The sequence below is a fragment of the Cupressus sempervirens genome, chromosome 9 (assembly GCF_028749045.1).
Source record: "Cupressus sempervirens isolate cs-2001-9-10 chromosome 9, ASM2874904v1, whole genome shotgun sequence".
NCBI classification, from domain to species: Eukaryota; Viridiplantae; Streptophyta; class Pinopsida; order Cupressales; family Cupressaceae; genus Cupressus; species Cupressus sempervirens.
The window spans coordinates 762,774,935-762,791,506 of record NC_143126.1 but is presented as its reverse complement, the minus strand read 5'-3'; positions in this window follow the sequence as shown (position 1 = coordinate 762,791,506).

The window sequence follows — 16,572 nt, the reverse complement described above, 5'->3', positions numbered from 1 at the left end:
CCAAATCCCTATCAAATCATGTCATCAAGAGTTTACCTTTGGACATAGAACCTCTCCACTCTGATATCCTTCTCTCCATCCACTTGGACTTAATCATTCATTATAGTCAATCTCATTAAATATTGTTTCAATCTTTGTGATCCCTAACCATGCCCACTTGGCTTGCCTAGGGTATCACTAAAAAAAATGAAAAATTTCTTTCCAAGGCCTAATTAATTGCATGTATATAGTAAAATAATTCTTCTCACACATTCCATAAGACCATAAAAATGCCAAAGTGGAAAGGTTAGTTAAGATCCCATCTTCCAAAATTGCCTAATTCATACCAATGACTGTGCAAAAACCAAAATATTTACAAAATGCAAAGGAATGAAAAATAGACCTATCTAACCATGCAGAGAACTTAGAAATCACATCTATTTAATCATGCATAGGTCACATTATATAATTCAATCCATTAACTAATCAAATGAAGTAAAAAGGCTCTGACTGTGGTAAAATTGCTCAGCAGAATGCTTGTTTAATAACTAAATTTGTATCAAAATGCCATCCAGCCCCTATCACAGGTCAAGGGAGGCCTTATATAGTTCTAATACACATGATCCAACCACTTTGAGGTGGTTATTCAACCCTATGCTCAAAATTGCACTTTCAAAATAAAAGTTTTCATGATAACTTTTGTAATTTTGCATAGCTGTCATGCAACTTGACAACATTTTGTCTAATTGGACTAGGCTTGGTCAATACCTTATTAAAACCTAATAAATTCTTGAACATTTCATTTAGGACATGAGACTACCATTCCACCTTTTCCTTGTCTCTATCCCTCCAAATGCATAAATGCCACTTTTAACAAGAATGAAAATAATTGCATCACACTTAGCAACATTGGACAACTAAGTAATATTGCATGTTCCTAAGGATATAGTTATACCTCCTAATGGAAAAAACACACTCTAGGACTCACTATCCTCTTTATTTGACTAGTGACTTGGATAAGGCCACTATAAGCGAAAACCCAACTAGGAATCCTAGGTTACCAATTAGCCTTACCTAAGTGCTCCTATACCAAGCAGATTAAAAAATAAAATTGAAGGTAAATTAAAGTGCTCAAGAAGAAATTTAGACATTTTTACACTAATTTCACTTAATAAACAATTTAAATGTCTTTATCTATATCAATTGTGAAGCAATTTTATATTTTTAAGAATGGATCAATATTTATTTCATGATATAATGGAGAAACCTAGATGTAAGTTCAAAATAAGTTCAATTGCACAATTGGGAGATGACTCTACTAGGGAATTCTTACAAATACCAAAATAGGTAGTGAGTGTAGAAGATGCAAAATGTTACATAAATCCCAAGTTTGAAACCCTAAGAGATAGTGACGTTATTTAGGAATTTGAAAAGATTTACAAACAAGACATGAGTTTCAAGGATGATTTCAACTGCTTAGTAAACAAAAAATTGGATAGTTTGTATTTTAATACCCCTAAATTGGTACATTGGTATTGATAGCCCTCATTTTCACTATACTAAAATTTTGATCCTCATTATGAAAATTATTTGAAGTTGTGAGCATTATTAGGGTTTTGTGTCTCATGTATGTCAAATTTTTAAAAGGAACCCTAGCAAATTTCATTCTACCCAAGTTCAAAACAGTGAGAATACCTCCCTAAGGTTTTATTTGGGTATCTTAAGGTTGTATTCTTATCTTTCCATTAAAATCTTAATCAAAACTACAACCTTTTTTTCTCTTATCCTAAGTTTTTTAGGCAAGATCTTTTATGTCTTTCAAATCCTAGAGCTCCAATCTTACAAGTGTGGCCTTAGCATCTAATCATAGGATCATTTTTTCTTGCTCCTAATGTTATGATACAAGGTTTAGTGGATCATTGTAAAGTGATATTTTAGGTTCCCCAATGTCAATATATTCTATGGTCATAGTATATAGTTTTCTAATGGAAGTTTTAACTTATCGTGTATGATGTTACGATGAAGAGATAATCATGGCATCATAATGGTTTTCTAATGATGTTTCGATGTTACACCAAATGCTCTACCTATGAGATTGGGGAAAGGGATTTTAAGGGTTCAAGTAAAGAAAAAAACAAAAAATCAAGCTGGTAGTTCAAGTAAAAAATGTGGGAGTGTTCTTTCTTGATTGGTCAAATAATGCAAAGTGTACAGGGTGAATGCCATGTCAAGTTGGTGAGATAAAAAATGTCTTTACATATGTCTGTGACATGATAGATTCAGTTCTATGATCTTATGAAAATCAATAACTCATAAGATCTTAAGAGTAGTAGAAGGGTGTTGCAATGCTATGATAGGAAATGCATCAAGAAATCACAAAAAGTAAAAATTGAGGTTGATGATGTTATGATAAAGGGAGCTAATGGTCTCTCGTAGCATCATAGGGGTAAAGAAGATGACCACTAAACTCAAAAACTAGTCAGTTGAGCCCGATCATAGGATCATAAGCCAAGGAAAGATAAGATGAGATGTTATGATGTGCAACATAAACCACCTATCATGAGATCATAAAGGTTTTAATGGAAAGCTCTGATGTCATCGTAGCCAGTATATGATGAGATCGTAGAGACTTTTTCCAAGTCTTGGAATAGTGCAGGAAGGTTTTTTTATTTTAGGTGATGTAAGATCAAATGGTATTTATTCCCTTCCTAATATATTATGAGGGTTTTTATTAGAGGGTCAATCGTAGGATAATGAGCCCTAATTTGATATTATGTTTTCTATTTTCTAAGCTAGAAATGACAAAGGGTTCTAGATCAATGACATTTAAGCAATAAACAGAAAGTGCAACATTGGATAATAATGGTGATGCTCCCCTAAGGTGATAGAATAAGCTGACTTTATGGCTTTGATTATGTTGAGAATCAATGCAAAAGATGAATGTTGATAATATATGTGAAGCTATAAAAATATCCTATCAATCAGTTACAATTTACCATTTATTAAGAAAGAGATTTTGAGTAGTTGTAGAGTTTTTAGTGCATAAAAATAATTGTTTTTAGTTCTTGAGAGACAATTTCATATAGTTTTTTCTAGCTAGGTCAGAATGTCTGATAAGGAGGTTGAAGAGATTCAAGCAGTGGACATGGAAATTGTAGAAATATCTACTTCCAAGGGAGGAAAAACAAGACAGAAGAAACCAATTGATGAGCTTAAGGGGCTTTCTACTGAATGGTTCATAAGGTACAACACTTGGTGAATGTTTTGAAAATGGGGTTGCAAGCTTTAGGTTTAACCATGGAGGAAACTCTGTAGTAAAGCAAACTTAGGCTGGAGTAGTACTAGGATGGGTGACCTCTCAGGAAATCCTGATGGCATCACCTAGATCCAATGAATGCTAAGTGTTCCATTTATTCTCATGAGAGATGGATTCATGTTGAATCACTACTCATGAAACATGGGTCAATGAGTTTGACTCAAAAATCACACAGTTAAATATTGATAGCAATATGACAATTTGACTTGTTGTGGAAATTATCTCCTACTTATCAGAAGAAACCAAACCAATTTTCTAAAGAATGGTTAAAATTATTCCTAGAATCCTTAAATGAAAATGCAGTAGATGATCATGCTTCCATTGACTTGTATGCATTGTGCAGAGATGTTGCATGCCTTGGGGTCACAAGTTATGATCTCATTAGGTATTTCTACCATAACAAAGAGAACAAGATCCCTATTTGCAACCTTGGATGAAGAACTTGGAAAAATTGATATTTCTAGAGGTCTTCATTGATGTAGGTTTGGTGAAAGTCCTAATAAATTCAAATAATCCAACTGCCAAATCATTCCATGGGAAAGATGGAACTATTCTGTGCACTCTGGATCATGCCTCATTTATTGAAGCATTTGGATTGGATAGTTCTATGAGCGAGCCAGTAGACTTGGATGATCTATAGAGGAAATTTGATACAAACACCAAGGCATACACAAGAAAAGAAATGTTGCAGCATATCCCCATGGACCTAAAGAGTGTGGGTAATTACCCTAAAAAAGTGGAAAAGATGATGCCTTTTGATAAATTCAAGAATTATTTTGTGAAAATGGTGTATGGTGACCAAAAGATGGTTGGCAAAAATGGATCAAACATGGTGTATGGAGCTGAATTTATTATTTCTAGAGATGTACAAGATTCCTACCATGGTGGAGAATATGATTATGTTAAGTTCATTCAGGCAAACATGAGGGAGAATATTAAGCTTTCCCAAAGTGGAGAAATGAAGAATTTCTATTTCCTTCATTACTCACTATTGATGCATAATCTTACACAAGAATGTGGGATAGTTTAGTTAAAAATTCATTGATCACACCTCTGATGCTAATGGAGAGATTCTAGTTCAATTATGGATATGGATACGTGTTAAAAATAGGGATTACTAAGAGGGAGGTGAATTAGTAATCTAAAAACTTTAGTCACCAACTAGATATTATTTCTTACTTTAAACCATGCATAACAAATAAATAAAGTAATGCTAAATATTAATAGTAACAATGCACAAAGATAACTCAAAACACCATATTTTGTTAACTAGGGAAACCTAGCCAAGGGAAAACCCCGATGGGGATGATACCCACTAGATAATATATTGATATATAAGTTTCTTGTTAGAGGATGGACCCTGCTAGAAGTCAATGAGTAAATTTAGTATAAGGAGTCCCTATTAGGAGACTTTGAATCCATATTAGGAGATTTCAACCCTATTAGGAGTTGTAGTATAGTAAATACAAGATGAGCGCACCACCCAAACATGCACTTCCAATTACAAGAAGAGCTCACTTCCCAAACAAGTAATTAAACTTTTAGAATATAAGTATTGTATCTTCTTCCTTGACTAATTTCTAATCTTTAGCTTGATCTCAAATCACAAAATAGCTCATATAAAACTTTGCATATATCACTTTCACAAAAGTTCTCATACAAACACAATTACAATATAGCACATGAATTCATACTTCTCATCGCAAGATGTCCTTTGCATAAATACCATGCCTTTACACAAATTTTTATTGGGTTGACTAAGACCAAAATCACATTTCCAACTTAGAGTAAATATCTACAATGTCAGCCCTAATTGGACAAGTAATTATCTTGTAAATAAAACAATTCTTTCCTTCAATTATGCTCTCTTGTTTCACTTCAAACATGATTATCTCTATTCCATACAGTTTGTACTAACTTCCAAGGTTATATCCATCATCACCAACATGTATACTATATCCATCTAACTTTTCTAGTCATAATATGATGTCAAAAAAAAGTTATAAACAAAACAATACACTATTGTAAACCAAATTCTATACTTAGACAATTTTTTGATTACCAAATGTTGAACTCTTGTTATGCATGATGCTAAATGGCAGGAATTCTTGCAAACTCCTCTCTTGAAAAGCTGATTTTGTGACTCAACTCCAAGGTTCTAGGTTGATCTAGTGACCTACTAGAATCCATTCAGTTGAAGATAAATATGATTTTTCACAAGGAGGCCTTTTCTAGTTCATTTGATTTCAGATGAGACATAGAATCTGCACACTACTTCAAAATAACACACAAAAAAGAAATATGTTTTTGTATTTTTTATGTTTTTTATGAATGCAATCCAATAATGCAACTAGTATGAATACCTATTGTAATAGGGGGGTTAGCAAAGAAAATAACAACACTTTAAAGAAAATAACATGAAATTGAAATTCCTAATGGACAGAAGCTATGGAAAACAACATGTTTGTGAGTTAAGCTTTCAAAGAAATTGGTACAAAACCAATGAAAGAAGTAGCAACATTTCCTTGATTCTACTGATAAAATCATTGGTGAGAAACTTAGTGATTTTATGATGTTTCACCCTTCATCAAATCACAAGGCCATGAAAAGTGCACTCATGTGAGATGAAAAGTTATGCAAGCACAATTCGATGATTTCTTCTCAAGCTAGTTACGTCAGAAAAATTTGTCAAAACCATAACAAACACTAGAACTAATGAATCATACAACCATAAACAAAGCAATAAACCTTTGGCTCATTCACAATTCCATGAAATTAAATTCACAAAAATATGACACATTTAGGCAAGAGTTACTACACTCCAAATGTGAGCACCAAAAGCATAGTTTTATTACAAAATAAGAGCAGCCCCAATTACATATTACAATGGAGTATTTATAAGAAATCATCTCCTCAATTTGTCTGTTGAGAGAGAGACATCTTCATGCAATAAAATGCTTTTAATTAATAAAAAATAATAATTATATATAAGCTAACAATCTAACTAGTGCTAAGTAGGACTCCATCTATTTTTTATTCATTATTTGGATGCATGAGCCTTTACATGTCAGAAAAAAAGAATTTATGAAAGGAGAAAGAATGAGAAAGCATTGAGTCAAAGTGGAAGTGTCTGAAAGTACCAAAAATGGAAGCTAACCCTTCACTGGGCATTTTTCAGAGTTAAACTATAGTTAGAGTGTGTTTCCAATGCATGGAAAGCTCTATTTTTAGAATTGGTAGTTAATTGTCGATGCACCTCTGGAAAAGTGGACCTATAGAGTTGCAAACATCAAAATGGTCCAAAATCTCAAAATTTTACTAAGTGTCAAAATTGAAATTCTGGCATCTGGGTTTTGTTCCCCTTCATCCCAAAACTATGACTAGATGTTTGCCCTTGAATTTCTCTATAATATCAGTAATTCTAGCCATATATAGTAAATCTAAAGCCTTATATTTGTCCTTGACCTTCTATCTATAATTGTGTACCTCAATTCAAGAGTCATCAAAATTCTCGAGTTTGGTATCCAATTCTAATAAGGCTTCCTTTGTTCTGCAAGCCTACTGGATGTCTTTGTCATTAGTAGATTCCTCAAAAATCTTCTTAAAACTCTCCACTACTACCTCTATAGGAAATAACTTCTCTTGCTCGTTATCTTCAAAAATTTCTAAGCATGCATCCTTTAAATGCTTCTCTGCTTCCAAAGTTCACTCTTAGGCTTGGTCCTTGAGCCTATGGATCTCTGCGTGTAATGTTTGTATTACTCTATTATTATTAGAAATCTTCTCTATCCAATCATTAGTCAAATATAATTCATTCTTTATATATGTCTACCAAAATTCTATATTTTTGCCCCTTTATTGCTTGCAAAACTTGTAAGTCCTCACTCCAAGCCCTTACTTCATCCATAATGCTGAAGTCCTGCTTCAAAATCACCACCATTTTATTTTCATTCTCTTGCATGGCATGAAATAAGTTTAGGTTCCCTTAGATAATCAAAATATCCTTATCTTCAAAACTTTCCCATCACTATTGACATGCTTTCAAAAATGGATCTGAATGTATAGTTCCCCCTTCTCTGAATATAGTGTTCAATGTCTCTTCAGGGTGCTAGGGATCTAGAGGACCAACCACTTTGGCTTAATATCCCCTTAGGATCTCATTTCATTATTAAAGTATTTAGATTTTGACCTCTTCCTATTCCATGTTTCTAAAAACTTCCTTAATCCCCATGGTTATTATTAATATAGTTGTATCTTGTGTGGACCTCCCAAGCATGACCAATTTGATTTGATAATCTTGAGGACCAAGGCTTTCTGTACCTGTATCATCAGGAGGAACTTCCACTTGTGTGAAAAATCATGATCCCATGTATTATCGACAAATTCCAATAGTCTTGCCTCATGTAATGGAGACTCAAGTTTGTTCAATATCTCAACCAACCCAAAAATGTCTTCCTCATCAACATAGAATTGTGGCTTCATGCTCCTCATTATTTCTTTCCTAAGCCACCTTGGGATATGCTCAGCTAAAGACCTGCCTCTTGAGGATGAAGGAGTATGTTCTACTACCTCCTTTCCCTTATCACTTCTCCTCAGAGTTGTTTCCCTTTGCAAGGGCTCTTCTTTTGCGGTCTCTATCTTCTTAGAACCTGTAGTTTGCAGCTCAGTGTCATGAAGTTGGTTGAGAATATTCTACCATTTGTCCCTCCTTTGACACTTCATTGATCACCATTTGTTTTGTTTCCTCCTCTTGTGAAGGTTTGTTCTAAACTTGTTCTTCTTCTAACTTTGAGGTAGAGGAGTAACTGAGCCTTTATCTACCACCATGACTTGTGGTGGAGATAAGGGAGTAATATTGAGACCCTATGACTCTGGCGGCATTTGCATCTAGTCTTCTTGTTGGGGTTCACCTATAGAGGTATCCTTGATCTTATCCCCAACTAACTCTTTCCCCACAGGCATAAAATCAAAATCTGACATTTTGAAAATGTCATCACCCTCTTCACTCTACTCATCCACCCACTATTGTACTTCATCTTCCAAAGAAGAGACTTCCAAGGGTTCCTTTGGGGTGGATGGTAGTGTTATTATGGAACTTCTCCTTTGTTGTTCTACGGATCTAGCTAGTTGGGTTCTTCCTTGTAAAGGCACCTATTCCTCTTCATCTTTCTCTTCTTCCTCCTCTTCTCCCTCTAGAATGATCTTGGGGATAGATGGGCAAGGCACCATTCTTTTAGTCACCCTTTTTCTCTTCTTCATAAAGATCTTACTCCTTTTTTATTTCATGAAGATAGCAAGGGATGCTAGTTCTACTTGTGGAGGAGGGATATAAACCTACTAAATTTCTTCCTCCTCAAACTACCTGGGTACAAATGGAGGCAATTAAGGGTCAAGGTAGTCTTGAGAAGTCTCTGTGTCCTGTGACCCTTGGACATCTATTAACTACTACTAAGGAGGTGCTTGCACTTCACCTTCTGCTATTTCAGCCCTTTGGGGAGAGGTACTCTTTCTTTTCCCCTTTCCTTTCCATTCTGGAGGGTGATAGTAACCAATTGGTTGGTCAAATTGGTATACTATTTCAAGCCTGATGGGAGACTAGGCCACAAAGGTAGAAATTGTAACTTTCTTTCCTCTACCTTTCTTTGGGCAGGCTTGTACATGAAAATCATGGTATTAGGTATTGGATAAAGTTGAACTGGTTTCTTGATCCAATCCTTTGTCATTTTTTATTACATGCCTCACTCAATGATTTATGTCATCACCCTCCTCCCTATTAACCTTGGCATTCATGATGGATCTCTCTCCAATTTTGTCCAAGTTGAATAGGGGGTCCAATAGCTCCATAGAATCTTACTACAATATTACCTCCAAAATGTTTATTTTGAGAGCTTTCTCTACCAAATAAAAATTCATCCTACAATAGTCCCTAATATAGACATTGTAGTCATTTGTCGCATTCATCCAATGGTCTTCAATGGCCTCCTCATGGTGGAATTCTCTATTTGCCAGACTCTCCACTTTGTCAAATTTATCAAAATAGGGCCGAGGGGAGTTGTATTCCTCAAGGGGATAATGTTCCCACTCCCACTCGAAAGATGGAATATTTTGCTTCCTCTTCACCTAATATGGTCCTATAATCAGGGGCCATGTACAACATGGTCTCCATTGCTTCTTGACCCTGTCATACACAGATTCAATCTACCTTGCAATCTCCAACAAAACCTATCTATCACTTGGATATCTAAGGAGCTTCTTAGGGTTAACAATGGCACCAACTACCTGTAGATACATGAATGTTTTAAACTAGATGTAGTAGGCCCCAAGAGATTTTATTTGTGCAATTGCATCATTAAATAATCTCTTCACATAATCTCCCTCAATAAATCAAATGTTAGGAAAGATAAATGCATCATTCATGATTCTATATTCTTTTCTTTGTATCAAGAGCTTCTTCTTCACTAGTTGAGGCTAGACAATGTAAGGCCAAACATTGGGATCCTACATGTTGTCTCTTTTGTAGAATCTAGGGTAGTTTGTTGCCCTTGCTGCTAGTAGATATACCATGTAGGAAGTCATATAGAACTTCTTCTTATCCTTGACTACACCTAATTGTTCACACAAGCTCTCACTTAATGTGGTGGCCCAGTCAAGTGGCATATTTTTCATCTTGATAGTCTTAATAAAGTTAATCATAAAAACATTCAAATGTCCAGCTGCTGGTAGACCCATGACCCTACTTAGAAGAATGATGGAGTAGCCAATATCTTCCTTCATATACTCCCTTGTCATATCCACCTTCCATGTTATCCTCCCCAGAGGAGTCTTCTCAATGAGGTAAGATGATTGAATGATTTTTGTTAACTCTTTTAGGTGTTCCCTATACCACCATTCAGCTACCTCATAAGAGAGTCTAATGAATTGATCAGCCTTAGGGAGATGGAAGATCCTTTCAATGTTGTCGAGTTGAAGGTTCATTAAAACTTCTCCTATCATTCTCTTAACCACTCTTTCCTCTAGAACAAAGTGTTGTGCTAGTGTGATGATTAACTTTTTTGATTGTACTAATATTGGGTGCAAAGTTGCACTCACTAACCATGATTAAATGAAAGCAGACACTAGAGCTGATCTCTTTGTAGGCTTGTTGCAGATTCTCAAAAATTCTCCCGAGTCTGTGTGTCCCAAATCAGTGTCTTTTATCTTTGTGTAGTTGTCTTGGAATCTTGACTTTGACAGGACCCCTTGGAACTTGAAAACCATGGGCTTGGGTGCCATCTTCTCACCAAATGAGGATGCCATAATGTCTGCATGCCAAAATGAAGATGTGATTAATTTAGCATGGAATCAAGAAAACCTAAAAAATTAAAAGTATGAAAAACATCCAATATTCTCCTTTTTTATCAAAGAATAAATTTAAATAAAAAAAGGTGCGCACCTGTGCACCAGATTAGGTACGTAGATGCGTATCTCATTGTGGTGTTCTCTCAATTTTTAGCATCTTTAACTTTTTTTAACATTTTAAAGTTTTTTAACACTTGGATGAGTGGAGGTGCACACTAGCACACCTTTTCGAGTGCATAAGTGCGCACCTCACCTTTTGGGGTTTAGTGGAGTGGGGTGCATAGGAGTGGACCATGTTGAGTGCACACTACATACCCCCTTTTTTTCCTTGCATGTGCAGGGTCAATTGAATAATGAGGTGTAATGAAGAGTGAATTTGGGGTGCATGGTAGTGGGGTATGTGGCATGGTGCATGGCAGCACGATGCACGTGACATAGTTTGTAGCATCGAGGTGTGCACAACGTGATGCATGGAATTTGTGTTCAATGTTATATGTGATTTGTGCACCTATTAGTGTGGATGTGAAAAGTTTGGAATGTAAACCAAGAGCGAAGGAGCTGAGTGTACAAAGTGTGCAAAGAGCAAATGAAAATGTGTTGAGCGAATAGGAGAGGAGTTGGGTTTATATAACCCCCACCCACCTTTGATGCTACTTCATTGCACTATTGTGTAGCTATGCATCGATGCAACAGTGCATCTGTGTAGCACCAAAGGTAGTACAGTTTATTCTAATGATGCATCTTTGTGCACTATATTAGGTGCACAGGTACGAAAGCTTTTTTTTGTTTTGTTCAATTTTTTGACTTTTTATGACATTTTTTTATTTTTAAATTTTTATGACTTTTTGATTTTCCACATTGAGACATAGACTTAGGGCCTCAGAATTGGTTTAAATCTAAACAAAAAGTAGGGGGTCCCCATTTCCTAATCAAAATGGGGTGTGCATTGTGGAGCCACAACACCAAAGTCTAAGTATCTTTATTCTGAGGTTTCCTATGAGCATGTACATCATGTGTTTCCGTAAAAGACAATAATTACATATCTCTATTAGTCAATTGTCAACAATCTCCCCCCTTTGGCATTGATGGAAACAAAATAGGGAAAATTGTCTAAGTGACAAAAACATAACACAACAAAGATAAATAACACCTTACATTACATCTATTACACTTTTTCCAGTGTTACATACGCTTCTCCTTACAATATACTTTACAATTTTTTGCAACTATTCCCCCTTTGACATTAATGACAAAGGTCAAAATGTCAAGAGTATGTCCAAAAATGTTGTCCTTCCTTATGCTGATATAATCTTCATGCAATCATCAAAGTTTTCCTTAAGATTGTTCATACCTTTAGTCCATGTTTCCTTGGTGGATTTAGCTAAGGTGATAATTGCACATAAATCATATGATGCAATCACAACTACATTAAGATCTGAATACAAAAAGTTAGAATATGTATCCTTGGTCTTGACACATTCCTCCAACTATTTCTCAACAAATGATAATTTTAGAGCAATAGATTCCTTGAAATCTGATATCCTCTTCAAAAAAGTTTCCTTTCAAAGTTCTAGTTTCTTGATATCATTGTGGATACTGGGCACTTCTACTTCAAAATCATTAACTTTATGAGATGGATGTTGGATTTGGCTAGATGGAGGCTCTAGCTCACTCATCTTTTCTTCTATCTAACTATTGATTTCCTTAGTCAGTCATCTTGTATGATAAAGTACACTTGATATATAAGTTTTTCCCATCCTATTGACATTTCCAAAGTTCCTTGATACAAATATCAAGATTAACCAAATCATTCTTAATGTTTTGACAGATGGTGCTAAACAAGTTAGCATCATGGGAATTATGTACCTTTTCTTCTACCACATTTAACAAGTTAGTAAAATCTTCATCAAGTGATTTGAGCATTGCTTGTGCCCTCTATTCAAGATCTGACTTGGTGTGTTGTTCTATCAAAGTACTGTGCAATCTATCATTAACTTACACTAAGGTTTTCTGTAAGCTTTTCACTATTCTATTCTTTTGTATAAGCTTGGATAGGGATGAGATGAAATCTATTTAATCATCATCATGAGTAGATAAACTAGAAAAAGAGAGCAGAGTAGATGAACTAGATGGTTTAGGGTCATCCTCCCTTTTTTTCTTAGCTACCTCTTTCACTCTTCTCTCTTATTCCTTTTTCTTTTCTCTTTCCTCTCTTTTCTTTTCTCTCTTTTCTTCCAATCTCTTCTTCTCATCTTCCTCTGATTTCTTTCTCATTTCTTCTTATGCTATTCTCTTCTTTTCTTCCTCTTCCTTTCTTTTATTTTCTTCCTCAAGTAATTTTTTCTTGGCCTCCTCTATTTTCTTCTTCTCTTCTTCAAGAACCCTCTTTTCCTCTACAATTTGTCTTAGTTTATCCTTGATATCCTTGGTGTTGGGTTTATTAGATTCAGAACCTCCAAATGGATTATAATCATCAATGTTAATGGTAACATTAGTTTGATCAATTTTCATAATGTCACTGCTCACTAAAACTTCCAAGGTTCTAGGTGTTGGAGGAGATGTTGAATTTGAATCTATCAACATTACTCATTGTTTCCATAGTCTCACTTCTTAATTTATCTTTTTCACCAATCATAAATAGAAATGGTCTCACTTTATTTCCCAAATATAATGTGAAGTTATTCAACAATATTTTAATCTCTTCTTCATCATCAATGTTACAAATGGTTCTAACCATAGACTTCCAAAGTTCTAGATCTTCTTCCCTTGTAGGAGTCTTCTTCTGAATGAGTCTTTCATAGACTTTCTAGTTACTTAAGCTCTCAAGATCCTTCAATTTTAGATTTTTTTCTATGATATATCTCATAGTAGAGATATCAATGTGATCCTTCTCAAATCTATTATACAAATCATAAAGTTTGTTCATTTGAAAAAATTTACCTTCATTAGCAATAGTTGTGTTGATCTTCTCTATCTGCAGGGTTAGTATTTCTAGTTATTCTACAATTTATTCTATCATTATCATACTTAGGTTTCCTATAGTCAATTACATTATAACCCATACCATGGAAATTATGACAATAAAAGTCCTTAACATGATTGAATGACTTATTTGTACAATCTCTTTTCATATCACCTATTTCATTACATAAAAAACACTTGCCTCTAAATTCATAACTAGTTTCCTTAGGAGATTCTTCCTTGTTTTTCTCAATTTCTTTAGATTTATTAGAAGATTTACTAGATTCAATCTTATCGTTAGATTTTAATTTTCTTTCAGATCTGATCTAATCTCAGGTTTCTTCGTAGACATGTTAATTAGATAAACAAGACTAGTCTTATCATAAGTAGGCCTCTTTGTTGACATTGAATCATCAAGTTTTTTTGTTGCTAGAATAAATCTTCTCAAGTTGTTTGTACTAAGTTAATTCACCTTTCACAATAGTATTTTACTTATGGAGTTCTTCATGATCTTCTTTCAATGTTTCAAACTTAGATGTTTTCTTTGCCAGACTTGCTCTCGAATTTGCATTTTTAGTCTTCAAATCAAATTCAACTTTGCTAGGATCATTTCTCAAAGTCAATTTGAGATTTTTAATCTTCAATTCATGCTTCAAGATATAGTACTCTACTTTCAACTTTGAATAATCATCATCACAAGTTCTAGATTTAGTAGATTCATGCTTGGATTTGAGATGTTCAATCTTTTCAATTAATTGACTGATGCATACTTTGGAGTTTTCATATCTTTCATTTAGCTTATCTCTTTCTTTAATAAGGAGATCAATTTTTTCAAGAGATTCTTCAAGGTTCTTCATCAACTGTTCCATATCCATAGAGATCTTACTCAGGCTATTAAGCCTCTTCAAAGTAACTATGCCCTAATATGAATTGTTAGAAATAAGGATTACTGAGAGGGGGGGAGAATTAGTAATCTACAAACTTTAGTCACCAAATGAATGATATTTATTACTTTAAACCATGCATAACAAAGCAATCAAGTAATGTTGAATAGTAATAGTAACAATGCACAAAGATAACTCATAAACACCATATTTTGTTAACTAGGGAAACCTTGGCAAAGGGGAAACCCTAGTGGGGATGATACCAACTAGATAGTTTATTGATACATAAGTTCCTTGTTATAGGATGGAACCTATTAGGATTCAATGAGAAAATTTAGTATAAGAAGTTCCTGTTAGGAGACTTTGAATCCCTATTAGAGTTGTAGTATAGTAAATGCAAGATGAGCCCATTGCCCAAACATGCACTTTCAATTACAAGAACTGTTCACTACCCAAAAAAGTAATTAGACTTCTGGAATATAGGTATTTTATCTTCTTCCTTGAATAATATTTGACCTTTATCTTGATCATGGATCAAAAAATAGCTCATATAAAAGTTTACATATATCACTTTCACGAAAGTTCACATACAATCACAATTACAATATAGCACATGAATTCATACTTCTCATTGCAAGATGTCCTTTTCATAAATACCATGCCTTTACAAAAAAAAATTTAGGTCAGCTAAGACCATAATCTAGTTTTCCAACTTAAAGTAAACATCTAGGATGTCAACCCTAATTGGACAAGTAATTATCTTGTGAATAAAACAATTCTTTCCTTCAATTTTGATGTCATGTTTCACCTCAAACATGATTATCTCTATTTTGTACAATCTTTACTAACTACCAAGGTTATGCACATCATCACTGACATGTATGCTATCTCCATATAACTTTACTAGTCATAATTTGACTTTGGCAACAAGTTATAAACAAAACAATACACTATTGTAAACCAAATTCTATACTTAGACAATTTTCTAATTCCTAAACACTAAGTATCTTTATTTCTAAGGTTTCCTATGAGCATGTACATCATGTGTTTTCATTAATGACATAAATTAAATATCTCTATTAGCTAATTGTCAACAATATGGGACACTTCTTATCACTATTCTGATTTGGTCTCATTTTTCAATAATTTTAGTACTGTTATAATGAAAATGCGAGATCTAGAATACTTTAGGGCACCTGATATCCTGAAGATTCTTTTGAGACCAAGCCTTCTCCCTAAGGGTAAGAGACTAGATCATAATTGATGGGATATTTTCTTATTTCCAACATTTTCCTTGATGAGAGTATATGGTTGTCCCCAACCACCCCACATATTGCCAAAATTCATTCCTCCTAGATTGGGTATTATTGAATTCATGTGTCAACTACTTATGGTAAACAAAGAGTACTTGGAGCCCAAGGTGCATAGGGGCACTTTTTTGTATAGATATTTTAAGGTGGGAGAATTGTCAATTGGAAAAGAATCCCTAGACCATTTTTATTATTTCCTCCACCATTACAATTTGTCAACAACACCATATAGAATCTATGACCTTGATAATTGGATGAGGACTACCCTCAAAGAAATTAGGAATTATGTGTTTCCAAGTACCAAGGAGTTACCCCATGAGGATGTTATTCCTAATATTGTTGTAAAGGGGGAGGTAGTAGATAAATTGGAAACAATTAATGATGTTTTGAGAGTAGAAAGGGATTTGAAGAAAGTGGATCCCAATTTTAAGGGATTTTATATGGATATCCCCTATTCTCATAAGATTAGGAAGATGGTCACTAACCATGCTCAAATCACAACCCAAATGTTAGAGGGACCCATGGGAGAATAGGAGATGGTGTGTCCTAATAGCACTAAGCCTAATGTGTTTCCATAAATAGAGGAAGATGAGCTTGTTGAGGCATCATGGGTTACAAAAGGGAACAAGAGGAAAATGGTTGTCCATATCCTTGAAGAAATAAAAAAAAGAACCCTACAAGTTCTACTTGGTAATAATCAATACTTTTTTGACTTAAGGAAAAGTTATATACAAGATAGGGTTAGGGTGGCTAAGAGCACACTCATAGATTTGGAACTAGCAAT